The sequence below is a fragment of the Salmo trutta genome, chromosome 18 (assembly GCF_901001165.1).
Source record: "Salmo trutta chromosome 18, fSalTru1.1, whole genome shotgun sequence".
Taxonomy (NCBI): domain Eukaryota; kingdom Metazoa; phylum Chordata; class Actinopteri; order Salmoniformes; family Salmonidae; genus Salmo; species Salmo trutta.
In genome coordinates this window covers 43,246,816-43,267,148 of record NC_042974.1, presented here as the reverse complement: position 1 = coordinate 43,267,148, position 20,333 = coordinate 43,246,816, and positions in this window count along the sequence as shown.

The following is a 20,333-nucleotide window of genomic DNA, read 5'->3' as shown; positions in this document are numbered from 1 at the left end:
GTATGTTATCTAATACGGTCAATGTGATGTTCATTAGGCACTTATGTTGTTCTTTTTGCAATCAGTGACTACACCCTCCTTCTCTGTTTCAAGAAAAAAAGATACAAGAACTGTCACACAAATCAGAGTATGTGAAGCAATTTCATTTACAGTAATGTGCCTGCAGTATCCTATCACTTATAGATACTCATACTCTTTATTGAATGCCATCTCACAACCAGTCATTCATACTGTTTGCCAGCAAACATGTTGTAAAATGGCTGCCTTGAGGCTTGAGCCCTCAGTGACCTCATAGTGCACCTCGGTCTACCAGTCTGTCTGTCTGCCAGGGGCGTCTGGCATCCGTGTACTACCATGTTTACTCTTTACTTCTCACAGCAGTTTTAAAAGTCGATTTCATTTGCATTGACACAGGACTTGCCTGAGTGACTTTAATGAAAAATTAAATCAATCGGGAGACTCCTGCCTCTGAGCTACAAATTGAGACTCCTCCACAATGGCGGTTGCCTTCACATTTCAACGCACAAAATCATTTTATTTTATTATTCTCTCTCCCCCAATTCTTTTGACCCATTTTGAAGTTAATCAAATGTCTTGCTTCTACCACACAACTTTCAGATAAACACATTATCAAGTAAAAACACTTTCTTTATAAATTCAATGAATGCACAACAAATGACTGACTTGTTCATTGAAAATATACTGTTATTTTGTTCTCAGTTTTTCTGTGTATGAAGCAAATTGTTTTAAGTGCTGTACAATACAATATGGAAAATGAATTGGTTTGTGCATGAAAAGGAAAGTGTATTGTCATAATGTGGAGTGTTCTTGGTTCCGTGCCAGGAAGAAGTGACTGTTCTCCACCATCCATTCTGTTCTGGGTTCATTGCTGTGGAACAATCTTAATTGGACCTGTGCCCCCAAGGATGTTGACAGAGGTAGTGTGTACTGTTGGTACTATTTGGTAAGATTCTCAATGTATTCCTGCATAGAAACAACAGGATTACAACTTTTCTACATTCTGCTGTCTGTTGTCAAATTCCCCACATGGCTTAAAAAGTGAAATGCATGTATGCTCTTGACAAAGGCAACTAGGTGAAACATAAGGCTTCTGTTTCTGTTTGTTTGGCATTATTATTTTGATTTAAATAAGAAAATACTTGAATGTTTCCTGGAGTGAGTCCCGTCCTTATAATTTTAAAGGTAATATATCACACTGACAAGTCAGGTATGTATGCCAAAGCCCAGCTCTGTTGTGTACCATTACTAGTCCATTGACAATGAATCTTATTTTCTCTACTCAACGCTCTTGAGGAAAAACCTAGTCATGTGTAAAATTAGAGGGAGAGAGTTTCAGGAAGAAGTTTGATCTGTGCGCTGTCAGCATGGGGGTTCCCCTGATAATAATCGAGATTCTTACCTGGCTGGTGACTCTCTCTCTTTCCTCAGTGTTTATTGGAAAGACCTTAATGTGAAGCATTTTCCACTTGACTGAAGACCAGACACCTTGGCTGCAAAGATCACTTTTGCATGATTGCATGAAAGCATGGGAGGTGCACACAATCTTCCATCAGCTCTTTCCATTCCCAGTACGTGACTCTTCCGTCAGCTCTTTCCATTCCCAGAACGTGACTCTTCTGTCAGCTCTTTCCATTCCCAGTACGTGACTCTTCCGTCAGCTCTTTCCATTCCCAGTACGTGACTCTTCTGTCAGCTCTTTCCATTCCCAGTAGGTGACTCTTCCGTCAGCTCTTTCCATCCCCCGTAGGTGACTGATCTGTTGCACGCATTTATACATACGTAGTTGACTCCTGAAACAATGGCAGTGTATTCCAGCCAAATGTCATCCTCTACTTCTGAAAGGGTTTATGTTATGGCCTCCAATGTTAATGTCATGAGTAAAGAACTCCCATGTGGGTTGCCTCAACACTAACCAAGCACAGCTGTCCTGTCTGTGTCCCCATATGCCACATTTCCTCACATGCACAGTGCCTTAATGCCCCACATGTGCCTTGCATGTCCAGTTTGCCCACAGTACCCTTGTGCTCCCATGTTCCCTTTATTGACCTGCCCTCACTTACCCTGCCCAACGCTTCAGAAATAGGAAGCCCCAAATAGATCACATTTTCCAGGCCTTCCTCCGTAACCACACTAAACACACTTTCCCCCTGTGTAAATAATTCAAAGACAGCCACTTACAGTCTACTTCCTCAGCTTTAGTTACACTGGAGTAAGAAGGCTTGAGTTCCCTTTGTGTGTAGAGAGCCCACGTGCAGTAAGATGTCTCCACAGATTGGTATAATTTAGGACTGAATCTGGCACTAAATCCAAATGAAAATTACAACAACAACAGGAATCCCACAAGGGAGCCTACATAAAACAAAGAAATAACCGTAAATTCCGAACAACTGGGCATCAACACATCCTTATGTACGAAAATGGCAAAGGTCGACCCCCTTGAACAAGTAAAAGGTTATTTGCAGATTCACACGCCAGTCAACATTTCAAAGACAAATTATTACGATTTTTTTTAGAGAACTTTGCCTCGGGGAAATGTAACATCTTTCTATTGAGGTGATACTAGCAATCCTGTATGTTTTTTTCTGAATTCACAAGGTTTAAGCATCATTCAAGGGTACAGAGTGACACAGTCTTCATCCACATTCCAAAAAACCTACAGTTAGCATGCTAATTCACACGCGACTCATGACTCAGGGGCAGCTAGCGAACTTTGTAGCGGAAAATCTGCGGAAAGAAATCCGCCAGGGCATTCACCACTGTTTCTTTATGATTTTACATCCACATGAATAACCTTTCTGCTGCCTCTCCGATGCTGCATGATCTCTGTCATTCATATTAAGAAAATATCAGAATATGAAACGTATCATTCACTTTTCCTAAATGAACAGGACTGTCATAGTCATTTTTCTATTCAAAGACTATTGATTTTGTAATTATTTGTAAAGTACTGTAATGAGAATGTTTAATTAGCATTATACTGTATACTGCAGTATCTGTTACAGAGTCTTTGTGTAAACATGAATTTCCACCTCTTCCTGATACCAGAAGGATAACTCTTTCATATACAAAAATTCAAGCTTACTCAATCCTTTCAGGAAGTAATCTGCAAATAATCGTCTGCTATTTTCGTAAAGTACATACTGTAAGGATTTGTTGATGCCCAGTTGTTTGAAATTTAAGCTTATTTCTATATTTCTCTAAAAGGTTGTGCACAAATTTCTTTTCATCCCTGTTGGTGAGCATTTCTACTTTGCCAAGATAATCCATCCACCTGGCAGGTGTGGCATATCAAGAAGCTGATTAAACAGCATAATCATTACACTTGTGCTGGTGACAATAAAAGGCCACTCTAAAATGTGCAGTTTTGTCACACAACACAATGCCACAGATGTCTCAGGTTTTGAGGGAGCGTGCAATTGGCATGCTGATTGCAGGAATGTCCACCATAAACCGCCTCCAACGTCTTTTTAGAGAATTTGGCAGTATGTCCAACCGGCCTCACAACCGCAGACTACGTGTAACCATGCCAGCCCAGGACCTCCACATCCAGCTTCTTCACCTGTGGGATCGTCTGAGATCAGCCACCAGGACAGCTGACGAAACTGAGGAGTATTTCTGTCTGTAAAAAAGCCATTTTGTGGGGAAAAACTGATTCGCTGGGCTTGGCTCCCCAGTGGCTGTGCCCCAGCCCAGTCATGTGAAATCCATAGATTATGGCTTAATGAATTTATTCCAGTTGACTGATTTCCTTATGTGAACTGTAATTAGTTGAAATTGTTGCATGTTGCGTTTATATTTTTGTTCAGTATAGACCTGTAAACCTGTGTGGTGTCTTATCTTGGGCCAGCCATTGTGAACCAGCAGCAAGTCTATTGCCTTGCTTTGTATAGGTTATATTGGCTGTGTTTGGTTTACTGTGAGCTGGTCAGTGAGTTGTGATTCGGTTACTGTGGTTTAACAGCAGCTCTGTGAGAGGCCAGGTCTCATCACTGCAATCCAGGGGAGCTGCTATTGATTACAACCACTCAGCATGCTCTGGTGCTGATGATGAGCATTTTGCGCCTATCGATTAGGTTAAGGCTGATACGCAGCTGTTGCTCTTTCGATAGGAGAATGGGGGGTGTAAACTATCCTGGCAACAGTCCCTCCTCTCTCATCTCCTCTGACTCACCAGGGAGGAAGGAGATTTACACATTGTCAGCGTGTTAGGCCTGACTAAGGTCAAAAAGGGTCTTGTTCATCAACTGTTCCTGTGTATGGGTGCAAGCACGAGTGTGTGGGAGTGTGTTTGTACAGTGCATTCGGAAAGTATTTTTCCCACATTTTGCTACATTCCAGCCTTATTCTAAAATGGATTAAATTGTTTTCCCCCCTCATCAATCTACACACAATACCCCATAATGACAGGTTTTTAGAAATGTTTGCAAAAGCATAAAAAACTCTGGAAATATCACATTTACCTAAGTATTCAGACCCTTTACTCATTACTTTGTTGAAGCACCTTTGGCAGTGATTACAGGCTCATGTCTTCTTGGGTATGACACTACAAGTTTAGCACACCTGTATCCGGGGACTTTCTCCCATTCTTCTCTGCAGATCCTCTCAAGCTCTGTCAGGTTGGATGGAGAGTGTCGCTGCACAGCTATTTTCAGGTCTCTCCAGATATGTTAGCTCGGGTTCAAGTCCGGGCTCTGGCTGGGCCACTCAAGGACATTCAGAGACTTGTCTCGAAGCCACTCCTGGGTTGTCTTGGCCTCTGAAAAACATCCAGACAACATGATTCTGCCACCAACATGCTTCACTTTAGGGATGGTGCCAGGTTTCCTCCAGATGTGACGCTTTGCACTCAGGTCAAAGAGTTGAATCTTGGTTTCGTCAGACCAGAGAATCTTGTAGATGGTCTGAGAGTACTTTAGTTGTCTTTTGGCAAACCCCAAGTGGGCTGTCATGTGCCTTTTACTGAGGAGTGGCTTCCGTCTGGCCACCCTACCATAAAGGCCTGATTGGTGGAGTGCTGCAAGATGACGCCGACAGAGATGGTCACCTCGCTTCAGGTCCTTAGAAAACTATGCAGTTATTGTTTTTTTTATGTATTATTTCTAACATTGTTAGCCCAGAAAATCTCAAGCGTTATTACATACAGCCGGGAAGAACTATTGGATATAAAAGCGATGTCATTACGACCAGGAATATGTCTTTCCCGAAGCGGATCCTTTGTTCGGACCTCCACCCTGGACATGCGATCTTATCCCAGAGGCCGACCCAAAACAACACGGTCGCAGCAGGAGAGGCAGACGGAGGGGCCTACTGGTCAGACTCAGAAGGCGAGCACACCATCCACCGCTTCCGAGCATATTACTCGCCAATGTCCAATCTCTAGATGACAAGGTGGACGAAATTAGGGCACGAGTTGCCTTCCAGAGAGACATCAGAGATTGTAACATTTAAAAAATAAAAAATAAATAAAACACTAAAAACAAAACTTTATTTAGCCTGTTGAGGATCTTATCCCGATCTTATCCCGGTATTGGGATTCATTGTCATGTGACCATGGCGGGGAATTCAAAACTGCAAGAGTAATCATTTCAAAAAATCAAATAATCAACTATTTTCCTCCATTTGAAAGATATATCTCCTAAATCTAACCACGCTGTCCGATTTTCAGAGGCATTACGGAGAATGCATAAAGTTAGGTTATGTGAGGAGAGTACATTGACAATAGCTGCGTGTAATGTTTAGCCAATTCAAAGAAGGGCATCAACAGACAGAAAACTAGCTAGAATTATGCACTTACCTTTGACAATCTGCATCAGATGACACTCATAGGACATTATGTTATACAATACATGCATTTTTAGTTCCATCAAGTTCATATTTATATCCAAAAACAGCATTTACAGTCGCGGTGAAATTCAGAATTTTTTTCGGCTCGAATGCACCCAGTGAATCCAGCATTACAAATCACGGAATTACTATTCGAAAACATTGGTAAATTATAATATTGTCATTCAAAGAATAATATATTATCATCTCGTAATTGCTACCGAAGGGCCAGATCTCAAAATAACTTTACTGGGAAATCACATTTTGTATAAACTGGGTACTATGCTAACAACAATAAGCTATATGCTAAGCTAAGCTAAGCTATACCGTTAGCATTAGCATAATCTAATATCGATAATAACATTCTAAATATCCCCTTACCTTTGATTATCTCCATCAGAAGGCGCTGCCAGAGATCCCAGGTCCAGAACAAATGTGGTTTCTTTTGACAAAGTTCATAATTTATGTCCAAATAGTTAGCGTTCAGTAGGCTCCCACAAAATGAGGTGGGCAGTGTAAAGTCACGTCGAAAAACTAAAGAAAACCTAGTAAATAATCTATTTACGTTTGTTTAAACATGTCAAACGTTGTTTAGCACTAATCTTTTGTTCCATTTTTAACGTGAAACATCAGTAAACATCAGTAATATTTTCACACAACCTATCAAGTGTCTAGAATAAACGATAATGACAAAGGCACTCTTCTCAGATTCATGCGCAGGCGCAAAAAATGAAGTGATGACGTGTCAACTTGTAAGCTTTCTAATTCGGTGTGTATTTATCACAGATGCTTCAAACAACTTTCTAAAGATCGTTGACATCTAGTGGAAGCAGTAGGAGTTGCGAACTGAATCCTTTCTCACTGTGGTATCTTTAAAACAATGACACTAAATAGTACAGTCACAAAATTCTCTTTTTTTTTTATCTATTTTTCACAGGTTTTTGCCTGCAATATGAGTTTTGTTATACTTACAGACACCATTCAAACTGTTTTAGAAAATTCAGAGTGTTTTCTATCCGAATGTGTTAATAATATGCATATCCTAGCTTCTGAGTTGGTGTAGGAGGCAGTTAAAAATGGGAACATATTTCTTTCAAAATTCTCAATACTGCCCCCGTGGCCCGTAGAGGTTAACCGGGTAGGCCAGTTGAGAACAAGTTCTCATTTACTACTGCAACCTGGCCAAGATAAAGCAAAGTAATTTGACAAAAAACATCAACACAGAGTTACACATGGGATAAACAAACATACAGTCAATAACACAATAGAAACATCTATATACAGTGTGTGCAAATGTAGTACGATTAGGGAGGCAAGGCAATAAATAGGCCGTAGTGGCGAAATAATTACAATTTAGCATTAACACTGGAGTGAAAGATGTGCAGATGATGATGTGCAAGTAGGGATACTGGGGTGCAAAAGAGCAAAAATAAATAACAATATGGGGATGAGGTAGTTGGGTGGGCTATTTGCAGATGGGCTGTGTACAGGTGCAGTGATCGGTAAGCTGCTCTGACAGCTGACGCTTTAAGTTAGTGAGGGAGATATAAGTGTCCAGCTTCAGTGATTTTTGCAATTCGTTCCAGTCATTGGCAGCAGAGAACTGGAAGGAAAGGCAGCCAAATGAGGTGTTGGCTTTGGGGATGACCAGTGAAATATACCTGCTGGAGCGCGTGCTATGGGTGGGTGTTGCTATGGTGACCAGTGAGCTGAGATAAGGCGGGGCTTTACCTAGCAAAGACTTATAGATGACCTGGAGCCAGTGGGTTTGGTGACGAATATGAAGCGTGGGCCAGCCAACGAGAGCATACAGGTCACAGTGGTGGGTAGTATATGGGGCTTTTGTGACAAAATGATGGCACTGTGATAGACTACATCCAATTTTCTGAGTAGAGTGTTGGAGGCTATTTTGTAAATGACGTCGCCAAAGTCAAGCCGAAGTCGAGGATCGGTAGGATAGTCAGTTTTACGAAGGTATGTTTAGCAGCATGAGTGAAGGAGGCTTTGTTGCGAAATAGGAAGCTGATTCTAGATTTAATTTTGGATTGGAGATGCTTAATGAGTCTGGAAGGAGAGTTTACAGTCTAACAAGACACTAGGGTAGTTGTAGTTGTCCACATATTCTAAGTCAGAACCGTCCAGAGTAGTGATGCTAGTCAGGCGGGCGGGTGCGGGCAGCGATCTGTTGAAGAGTATGCAATTAGTTTTACTTGCATTTAAGGGCAGTTGGAGGCCACGAAAGGAGTGTTGTATGGCATTGAAGCTCGTTTGGAGGTTTGTTAACACAGTGTCCAAAGAGGGGCCAGAAGTATACAGAATGGTTTCATCTGCGTAGAGGTGGATCAGAGAATCACCAGCAGCAAGAGCAACATCATTGATATATACAGAGAAAAGAGTCAGCCGAGAATTGAACCCTGTGGCACCCCCATAGAGACTGCCAGAGGTCCGGACAACAGGCCCTCCGATTTGACACACTGAACTCTATCTGAGAAGTAGTTGGTGAATCAGGTGAGGCAGTCATTTGAGAAACCAAGGCTATTGAGTCTGCCGATAAGAATGCAGTGATTGACAGAGTTGAAAGCCTTGGCCACGGGGATGAAGACGGCTGCACAATACTGTCTTTTATCGATGGTGGTTATGATATCGTTTAGGACCTTGAGCATGGTTGAGGTGCACCCATGATCAGCTCGGAAACCAGATTGCATAGCAGAGAAGGTACGGTGCGATTCGAAATGGTCTGTGATCTGTTTGTTAACTTGGCTTTTGAAGACTTTAGAAAGGCAGGGCAGGATAGATATGGGTCTGTAACAGTTTGGGTCTAGAGTGTCTCCCGCTTTGAAGAGGGGGATGCCCGCGGCAGTTTTCCAATCTTTAGGGATCTCAGACGATACGAAAGAGAGGTTGAACAGGCTAGTAATAGGGGTTGCAACAATTGCGGCGGATCATTTTAGAAAGAGAGGGTCAAGTTGCTGCGGGGGGTGCAGAGCTGTTTGCCGGGGTCGGGGTAGCCAGGTGGAATGCATGGCCAGCCGTAGAAAAATGCTTATTGAAATTCTCGATTATCGTAGATTTATCGGTGATGACAATGTTTCCTAGCCTCAGTGCAGTGGGAAGATGGGAGGAGTTGCTCTTATTCTCCATGGACTTTACAGTGTCACAAAACTTTTTGAAATTTGTGCAAATTTCTGTTTGAAAAAGCTAACATTTGCTTTCCTAACTGACTGTATATATTGATTCAGGGAGCCGTTCAGTAGTCGCTATTACGCTAGGCATGCGGGAGACAACGGTGTTCAGAAAGCTAGTGGGCCGGGTCTAGTGAATGGGTCTTCGGTGACATCGCAACGGAAAAGCCCGTTGAAACCACATCAGACGATTACGTCGGCAGACCAGTCGTGATGCATCGGTGAGGCACTGTGTCGACAATAAAGGGTCCAGGCCAATTGACAAAAGAGGTATTGTAACCCAAGAAGTTAGCTGGTATATGGGCCTAGCTCAAGGCTAGCTCAAGGCTAACTGGTACTCGCTTCGGGACAGAGGTGTTAGCTAACAGTAGCCACTCGATTACAGCTAGCTAGCGGTGATGATCTAGTGTAATGGTCCAGAGCTTGCAGCAGGAATCTGGTGATAGGGTAGAGAGAAGCAGTCCGATATGCTCTGGGTTGATATCGCGCTGTGCAGACTGGCAGGTATTGTCTGAGCTGAAATTGGCTGGTGTCCGAGGTAAAGGTGAAGACCGCTAGCCGTGGCTAACAAAGACTAACTCCTGATGGAGGTTCCAGTTATCAGAGGTGGGACCAAGTCATTGTTTTACAAGTCACAAGTCTCAAGTCTTAGCACTCAAGTCCCAAGTCAAGTCCCAAGTTAAGACCGTCAAGTATAATCAAGAGTAATAGTTAGTATATTACATTTATGCAAATCATGAATGATTTTAGAAATATCTATATATTTGTTACTTTCCAAATAAATGTCATATTACCATAGAAATAAATGGGTAGCGATGAGAGGCGTGGTAGGCTGGGTCGGGTCATGTGGGGTGGTTGCATAGAAATACATCACCTACAACAGCCTTTGTCGTGTAGAATAGAGAATCGAGTACAGATCAATATATTGAATTTCTACCTGGAAAACTGTATCAGAATGCAGTGCCTCAGATGAAATAAGCTGCCGTTCTTCATTCATTATCAATGGGGAAAGCTCAAAGCTGTGGAGGACAGCAGAGAGGGGGATGGTGGGATTTGTGTGAAGCATAAACACAATCAGAGGTTCAAGCACTCGCCGTAATCAGCAGGTTAGGAAGAGTACACAACCATTCTAGGAGGCACTCTGCCCCAAATGTGCTCATTTGATATTTTTCAGCTCCAAACAGCGTGGTGGCGAGTCAATCTGCAAGTCTAATCTAGACAAGCAGTGAGGAGCGCACATAACAATACAGGCTCCAGACATCACAAGCCAGCAAAAAGAAACTCATGAAACAAGTTACACACACTCATAAACACACAACCTTGTGTGATGGATAGCTGTCGGCTATATTAGCCACGATTTACTGTTCTTTGTGTAGCTTCAAACGTTGCCTCCGTCTGTAATTTTCTTCCCGAATGTTTTGCAAGTTGCAATCCGTTTTTTGTTGATACAGCATCGTCTTTATATCCGAAAATAATAATTTGGGGTATCATCATTCCAAGGGCTCCGTCTGAATTCACCCACCGACATTCCTCTGCACTGCCACGCACAATTTGATTGGCTGCTGTCCGATTCAAACTGTAATCCGTTAAATGAAGAGTTGATGCGCTGCACACTTTTTTTAATAGCATCATTTTTAGTATTTGGGCTTGGGGAGGGTATCAAGTCAGGTCGAGTCATAAGGCTCAAGTCCATGTCAAGTCACGAGTCATTGGTGTTAAAGTCAAAGTCGAGTTGTGACTCGAGTCTGACTTGAGTCCAAGTCGTGTGACTCGAGTCCACACCTTTGCCAGTTATAAGGAATAAAAATTGCAGATCCGTATCACATTGGGTGAGGCGGGTTGCAGGAAAGTATATTTAGTTCGTAGATAGAAAGTGAGATTAAAATTTATGCTGAAAAAAACTACTATTCATACAGGATAAGACACGGGATAACACAAAGACAAACAGACAAACAGACGTCCAACCACGACGCCAACATTCTCTGTTTCACGGAAACATGGCTCACTCGGGATATGTTCTCGGAGTCGATACAGCCACCCGGTTTCTTCACGCATCGCGCCTACTGAAACAAACAACTCTCTGGTAAGAAGACGGGCGGGGGTGTATGCCTAATGATTAACCTCTATGGGACCGGCGGGACGAATTCGTCCCACCTACGTAACAGCCAGTGTAATCCTGTGGCGCGATTTTTTAAAACGTTTGAAATGCTATTACTTCAATTTCTCAAACATATGACTATTTTACAGCTATTTAAAGACAAGACTCTCGTTAATCTAACCACACTGTCCGATTTCAAAAAGGCTTTACAACGAAAGCAAAACATTAGATTATGTCAGCAGAGTACCCAGCCAGAAATAATCAGACACCCATTTTTCAAGCTAGCATATAATGTCACAAAAACCTAAACCACAGCTAAATGCAGCACTAAACTTTTATGATCTTCATCAGATGACACACCTAGGACATAATGTTATACAATACATGCATGTCTGTTCAATCAAGTTCATATTTATATCAAAAACCAGCTTTTTACATTAGCATGTGACGTTCAGAAAAAGCATACCCCCCGCAAACTTCCGGGGAATTTACTAACAATTTGCTAAATTACTCACGATAAACGTTCACAAAAAGCATAACAATTATTTTAAGAATTATAGATGCATTACTCCTCTATGCACTCGATATGTCCGATTTTAAAATAGCTTTTCGGATGAAGCACATTTTGCAATATTCTAAGTACATAGCCCAGCCATCACGGGCTAGCTATTTAGACACCCGGCAAGTTTAGCCTTCACCAAAATCACATTTCCTATAAGAAAAATGGTCTTACCTTTCCTGTTCTTCGTCAGAATGCACTCCCAGGACTTCTACTTCAATAACAAATGTAGGTTTGGTCCCAAATAATCCATCGTTATATCCAAACAGCGGCGTTTTGTTCGTGCGTTCTAGACACTATCAGAATGCTAAATCACGGTCGTGCGCATGGCGCAGAATGTGACAAAAAAATTCTAAATATTCCATTACCGTACTTCGAAGCATGTCAACCACTGTTTAAAATCAATTTTTATGCAATTTATCTCGTAGAAAAGCGATAATATTCCGACCCGGAATCTGCAATTAGCTAAACAGCCGAAGGAAAATACTCCACGGGGGCGAATTGCGTACGCGCCTAATTCTATTGTCCTCTGATGGGACACTTGGAAAAGGAGATAATGTGTTTCAGCCTGAGGCTGCCTCGTCATCGTTCAGGTTTTTCCCGGGTTCTGAGAGCCTATTGGAGCCCTAGGAATTGTCACGTTACAGCTAAGATCCTGACTCTTCAATAAACAGAAGCAATAACAACAACACCTTGTCAGACAGGGTACTTCCTGCATGAAACCTTCTCAGGTTTTTGCCTGCCATAGGAGTTCTGTTATACTCACAGACACCATTCAAACAGTTTTAGAAACTTTAGGGTGTTTTCTATCCAAACCTGAACAATAATATGCATATTCTAGCTTCTGAGTTGGTGTAGGAGGCAGTTAAAAATGGGCACATATTTTTTCCAAAATTCTCAATGCTGCCCCCTAGCCCGTAGAGGTTAACGACTCATGGTGTAATCACAACAACATACAGGAACTCAAGTCCTTTTGTTCACCTGACCTAGAATTCCTTACAATCAAATGCCGCCCGCATTATCTTCCAAGAGAATTCTCTTCAATTATAGCCACAGTGGTGTATACCTACCCCTCTTTACTGGACTCTTTGTACACTACCGTTCAAAAGTTTGGGGTCACTTAGAAATGCCCTTGTTTTCCATGAAAACCTACATGAAATGAGTTGCAAAATGAATTGGAAATATAGTCAAGACATTGAAAAGGTTATAAAATAATTCTTTTGAATTGAAATAATAATTATGTCCTTCAAACTTTGCTTTCGTCAAAGAATCCTCCATTTGCAGCAATTACAGCCTTGCAGACCTTTGGCATTCTAGTTGTCAATTTGTTGAGATAATCTGAAGAGATTTCACCCCATGCTTCCTGAAGCACCTCCCACAAATTGGATTGGCTTGATGGGCAATTCTTACGTACCATACGGTCAAGCTGCTCCCACAACAGCTCAATAGGGTTGAGATCCGGTGACTGTGCTGGTGACTCCATTATAGACAGTATACCAGCTGACTGCTTCTTCCCTAAATAGTTATTGCATAGTTTGGAGCTGTGCTTTGGGTCATTGTCCTGTTGTAGGAGGAAATTGGTACCAATTAAGCGTCGTCCACAGGGTATGGCATGGCGTTGCAAAATGTGATAGCCTTCTTTCTTCAAGACCTATTTTACCCTGTACAAATCTCCCACTTTACCACCACCAAAGCACCCCCAGACAATCACATTGCTTCCACCTTGGTTGACAGATGGCGTCAAGCCCTCCTCCAGCATCTTTTCATTTTTTCTGCGTCTCACGAATGTTCTTCTTTGTGATCCGAACACATCAAACTTAAATTCATCTGTTCATAACACGTTTTTACAATCTTCCTCTGGCCAGTGTCCTGTGTTCTTTTGCCCATCTTAATCTTTTCTTTTATTGGCCAGTCTGAGATATGGCTATTTCTTTGCAACTCTGCCTAGAAGGCCAACATCCTGGATTCGCCTTTTTACTATTGACGTTGACACTGGTGTTTTGTGGGTACTATTTAATGAAGCTGCCAGTTGAGGACTTGTGAGGCGTCTGTTTGTCAAAATAGACACTCTAATGTACTTGTCCTCTTGCTCAGTTGTGCACCAGAGCCTCCCACTCCTCTTTCTATTCTGGTTAGAGCCGGTTTGCATTGTTCTGGGAAAGGAGTAGTAAACAGCGTTGTACGAGATCTTCAGTTTCTTGGCAATTTCTTGCATGGAACAGTCTTCAATTCTCTGAACAAGAATAGACTGACGAGTTTCAGAAGAAAGTGCTTTGTTTGACCCGTGCTCAGGTCAATACAACACTGGTCTGACCAATCGGATTCCACGCTTCAAGATTGCTTCGATCACGTGGACTGGGATATGTCCCGGATTTCCTCAGACAATAACATTGACGTATATGCTGACTCGGTGAGCGAGTTTATTAGCAAGTGAATCGGAGATGTTGTTCCCTCTGTGACCAATAAAACCTTCCCTAACCAGAAACCGTGGATTGATGGAAACATTCGCGCGAAACTGAAAGCGCAAACCACCGCTTTTAATAATGGCAAGGCGACCGGAAACACGAACGAATATAAACAGTGCAGCTATTCCCTCTGCAAGGCACTCAAACAAGCAAAGCATAAAAGTAGAGTCGCAATTCAACGGCTCAAACATGAGACATATGTGGCAGGGTCTACAGTCAATCACGGATTACAAAAAGAAAACCATCAACGTCACGGACACCGACATCTTGCTCCCAGACAAATGACTATCACACAAATGACTAACTAAATGACTATCACCCCATTGCACTCACTTCTGTCATCATGAAGTGCTTTAAGAGACTAGTCAAGGACCATATCACCTCCACCCTACCTGATACCCGAGACCCACTCCAATTTGCTTACCGCCCCAATTGCTCAACTGACGATGCAATCGCCATCACACTGCACACTGCCCTATCCCATCTGGAGGATTAGCTATGTAAGAATGCTGTTCATTGACTACAGCTCAGCATTTAACGCCATAGTACCCCCCAAACTCGTCATTAAGCTTGAGACCCTAGGTCTCGATCCCGCCCTGTGCAACTAGGTCCTGGACTTTCTGACGGGCTGCCCCCAGGTGGTGAAGGTAGGAATCAACTTCTCCACCCTGCTGATCCTCAACACTGGGGCCCCACAAGGGTACGTTCTCAGCTCTCTCCTGTACTCCCTGTTCACCCATGACTGCGTGGCCATGCACGCTTCCAAGTCAATCACCAAGTTTGCAGACGACACTACAGTGGTAGGCTTGATTACCAACAACGACGAGACATCCTACAGGGAGGTGAGGTCCCTCGGAGCGTGGTGTCAGGAAAATAACCTCTCACTCAATGTCAACAAAACAAAGGAGATGATCGTGGACTTCAGCAAACAACAGAGGGAGCATCCCCCCATCCACATCAATGGGATAGTAGTGGAGAAGGTGTAAAGTTTTAAGTTCCTCGGCGTACACATCACGGACAACTGAAATGGTCCACCCACACAGACAGCGTGGTGAGGAAGGCGCAACAGCACCTCTTCAACCTCAGGAGGCTGAATAAATTTGGTTTGTCATCTAAAAAACTCACAAACTTTTACAGATGCACAATCGAGAGCATCCTGTCGGGCTGTATCACCGCCTGGTATGGCAATTGCACCGCCCTCAACCGCAAGGCTCTCCAGAGGTTAGTGCGGTCTGCACAACGCATCACTGGGGGCAAACTACCTGACATCCAGTTCACCAACAGCACCTGATGTCACAGGAAGGCCAAAAAGATCATCAAGGACAACATCCACCTGAGCCACTGCCTGTTCACCCCGCTATTATCCAGAAGGCGAGGTCAGTACAGGTGCATCAAAGCTGGAATTGAGAGACAGAAGCTGTTTTTCAATCTCAAGGCCATCAGACTGTTAAACAGCCATCACTAACATAGAGAACCTGCTGCCAACATATAAATTAAAATCTCTGGCCACTTAAATAAACTGACTTAATAGAGGTATCACTAGTCACTTTAAATAACGGCACTTTAATAATGTTTACAAAACCTACATCACTCATCTCATGTTTACAGTATAAGTCAGAAGTTTATATACACCTTAGCCAAATACATTTAAACTCAGTTTTTCACAATTCCAGACATTTAATCTAGTAAAAATTCCCTGTCTTAGGTCAGTTAAGATCACCACTTGATTTTAGGAATAGGAAATGTCAGAATAATAGTACAGAGAATTATTTATTTCAGCTTTTATTTCTTTCATCACATTCTCAGTGGGTCAGAAGTTTAGATACACTCAATTAGTATTTGGTAACATTGCCTTTAAAATTATTAACTTGGGTCAAACGTTTTGGGTAGCCTTCCACAAGCTTCCCACAATAAGTTTGGTGAATTTTGGCCCATTCCTCCTGACAGAGCTGGTGTAACTGAATCAGGTTTGTAGGCCTCCTTGCTCGCACACGCTTTTTCAGTTCTGCCCACAAATGTTCTATAGGATTGAGGTCAAGGCTTTGTGATGGCCCCTCCAATAGCTTGACTTAGTTGTCCTTAAGCCATTTTGCAACAACTTTGGAAGTATGCTTTGGGTCATTGTCCATTTGGAAGACCCATTTGCGACCAAGCTTTAACTTCCTGACTGATGTCTTGAGATGTTGCTTCAATATATCCACATCATTTTCCTATCTCATGATGCCATCTATTTTATAAAGTGCAACAGTCCTTCCTGCAGCAAAGCACCCCCACAACATGATGCTGCCACCCCCATGCTTCACAGTTTGGATGGTGTTCTTCGGCTTGCAAGCCTCCCCCTTTTTCTACCAAACATAACGATGGTCATTATGGCCATACAGTTCTATTTTAGTTTCATCAGACCAGAGGACATTTCTCCAAAAAGTATGATCTTTGTCCCCATGTGCAGTTGCAAACCGTAGTCTGGCTTTTTTATGGCGGTTTTGGAGCAGTGGCTTCTTCCTTGCTGAGCAGCCTTTCAGGTTATGTCGATGTAGGACTCGTTTTACTGTGGATATAGATACTTTTGTACCTGTTTCCTCCAGCATCTTCACAAGGTTCTATGCTGTGGTTCTGGGATTGATTTGCACTTTTCGCACTAAAGTACTTTCATCTCTAGGAGACAGAACGCGTCTCCTTCCTGAGTGGTATGACGGCTGCATGGTTCCATGGTCTTTATACTTGGGTACTATTGTTTGTACAGATGAACGTGGTTCCTTCAGGTGTTTGGAAATTGCTCCCAATGATGAACCAGACTTGTGGAGCTCTACAATTATTTTCCTGAGGTCTTGGCTGATTTCTTTAGATTTTCCTATGATGTCAAGCAAAGAGGCACTGAGTTTGAAGGTAGGCCTTGAAATACATCCACAGGTACACCTCCAATTGACTCAAATTATGTCAATTAGCCTATCAGAAGCTTCTAAAGCGATGACATAATTTTCTGAAATTTTCAAAGCTGTTTAAAGGCACAGTCAACTTATTGTATGTAAACTTCTGACCCACTGGAATTGTGATACACTGAATTATAAGTGAAATAATCTGTCTGTAAACAATTGTTGGAAAAATGACTTGTGTCATGCACAAAGTAGATGTCCTAACCGACTTGCCAAAACTATTGTTTGTTAACAAGAAGTTTGTGGAGTGGTTGAAAAACAAGTTTTAATGACTGCCACCTAAGCGTATGTAAACTTCCATCTTCAACTGTACATACTGTTTTCTACACCATCTACTGCATCTTGCCTATGCGGCACGCCATCGCTCATCCATATATGTTTATATATATATTGTAATTCATCCTTTTACATTTGTGTGTTTTTGTGTGTATAAGGTAGTTGTTGTGAATTTGTTAGATTACTTTTTGGATTTTACTGCATAGTCAGAACTAGAATTACAAAAATTTCGCTACACTTACATTAACATCTGCTAACCATGTGTATGTGACCAATAACATTTGATTTGATTTGAGATGGTTGTCCTTCTGGAAGGTTCTCCCATCTCCACAGAGGAACTCTGGAGCTCTGTCAGAGTGACCATCGGGTTCTTGGTCACCTCCCTGAACAAGGCCCTTCTTCCCCGATTGCTTAGTTTGGCCGGGTGGCCAGCTCTAGGAAGAGTCTTTGTGGTTCCAAACTTCTTCCATTTAATAGTGATGGAGGCTACTGTTTTCTTGGGGACCTTCCATGCTGCAGAAATGTTTTGGTACCCTTCCCCAGATCTGTGCCTCGAACACAATCCTGTCTCGGAGCTCTACGGACAATTCCTTCGACCTCATGGCTTGGTTTTTGCTCTGACATGCACTGTCAACTGTGGGACCTTATATAGACAGGTGTGTGCCTTTCCAAATCATGTCCAATAAATTGAAATAACCACAGGTGGACTCCAATCACGTTTTGAAAGGATGATCAATGGAAACAGGATGCATCTGAGCTCATTTTCAAGTCTCAGAGCAAAGGGTCTGAAAAGTTATGTAAATAAGGCATTTCTGGGGGTTTTCAAACATATGCGGAAAAAATAAATAAACTGTTTTTGCTTTGTCATCACGGGGTATTGTGTGTAGATTGATTTGGGGGGGGAAATTATTTAATCAATTTTCAAATAAGGCTGTGACGTAACAAGAAAAAGTAAATGGGTCTGAATATTTTCCGAATGTAGACTCTGGTCTGTGTGTTTCAGCATGTACAGTGCCTTGCGAAAGTATTCCCCCCCTTGGCATTTTTCCAAATTTGTTGCCTTACAACCTGGAATTAAAATAGATTTTTGGGGGGTTTGTATCATTTGATTTACACAACATGGCTACCACAACATGGCTACCACTTTGAAGATGCAAAATATGTTTTATTCTGAAACAAACAAGAAATAAGACCAAAAACGGAAAACTTGAGCGTGCATAACTATTCCCCCCCCCCAAAGTCAATACTTTGTAGAGCAACCTTTTGCAGCAATTACAGCGGCAAGTCTCTTGGGATATGTCTCTATAAGCTTGGCACATCTAGCCACTGGGATTTTGCCCATTCTTCAAGGCAGAACTGCTTGAAGTTGGATGGGTTCCTGCTGGTGTACAGAAATATTTAAGTCATACCACAGATTCTCAATTGGATTGAGGTCTGGGCTTTGACTAGGCCATTCCAAGACATTTAAATGTTTCCTCTTAAACCACCCGAGTGTTGTTTTAGCAGTATGCTTAGGGTCATTGTCCTGCTGGAAGGTGAACTTCCGTCCCAGTCTCAAATCTATAGAAGACTGAAACAGGTTTCCCTCAAGAATATCCCTATATTTAGCGCCATCCATCATTCCTTAAATTCTGACCAGTTTCCCAGTCCTGCCGATGAAAAACATCCCCACAGCATGATGCTACCACCACCATGCTTCACTGTGGGGATTGTGTTCTCGGGGTGATGAGAGGTGTTGGGTTTGCGCCAGACATAGCATTTTCCTTGATGGCCAAAAAGTTCAATTCTAGTCTCATCTGACCAGTGTACCTTCTTCCATATGTTTGGGAAGTCTCCCACATGCCTTTTGGCGAACAACAAACGTGTTTGCTTATTTTTTTCTTTAAGCAATGGCTTTTTTCTGGCCACTCTTCCGTAAAGCCCAGCTCTGTGGAGTGTACGGCTTAAAGTGGTCCTATGGACAGATACTCCAATCTCCGCTGTGGAGCTTTGCAGCTCCTTCAGGGTTATCTTTGGTCTCTTTGTTGCCTCTCTGATTAATACCCCCCTTGCCTAGTCCGTGAGTTTTGGCGGGCAGCCCTCTCTTGGCAGGTTTGTTGTGGTGCCATATTCTTTCCATTTTTTAATAATGGATTTAATGGTGCTCCGTGGGATGTTCAAAGTTTCTGATATTTTTTTATAACCCAACCCTGATCTATACTTCTCCACAACTTTATCCCTGACCTGTTTGGAGAGCTCCTTGGTCTTCATGGTGTGCTTGCTTGGTGGTGCCCCTTGCTTAGTGGTGTTGCAGACTCTGGGGCCTTTCAGAACAGGTGTATATATACTGAGATCATATGACAGATCATGTGATACTTAGATTGCAAACAGGTGGACTTTATTTAACTAATTATGTGAACTCTGAAGGTAATTGGTTGCACCAGATCTTATTTAAGGGCTTCATAGCAAAGGGGGTGAATATATATGCACGCACCACTTTTCTTTTTTTTCTTTTTTTTTCTTTTTTTGAAACAAGTTATTTTTTTCATTTCACTTCTCCAATTTGGACTATTTTGTGTATGTCCATTACATGAAATCCAAATAAAAATATATTTAAATTACAGGTTGTAATGCAACAAAATAGGAAAAACGCCAAGGGGGTGAATACCTTTGCAAGGCACTGTATATGGCTGTCTGTGTGTGTAGCAGCCAAGTTATTAAGAAGCCCAAAATAACACAAATTGCATACCCCCTGCAGATGAATGTTTAAGAATAGCTGATTGTACACTGGGGGCCATGTGAATCTGATGAGGGAGACGATTGGACCAAGGAAGAGAGAGAAGTGCAGTACCATCACACTCCTCCCTCCCTCCAGCCATCCGGCCCTTCCCATCCATCAAACAGATGAGGCTGGTGGGGGCCACCTGCAGTGTGGAGAGGTGAGGGGCTGGTGAGTAGAGGTATGGTGGCCATGAGCAGATGGTGAGGGAAGCTCAG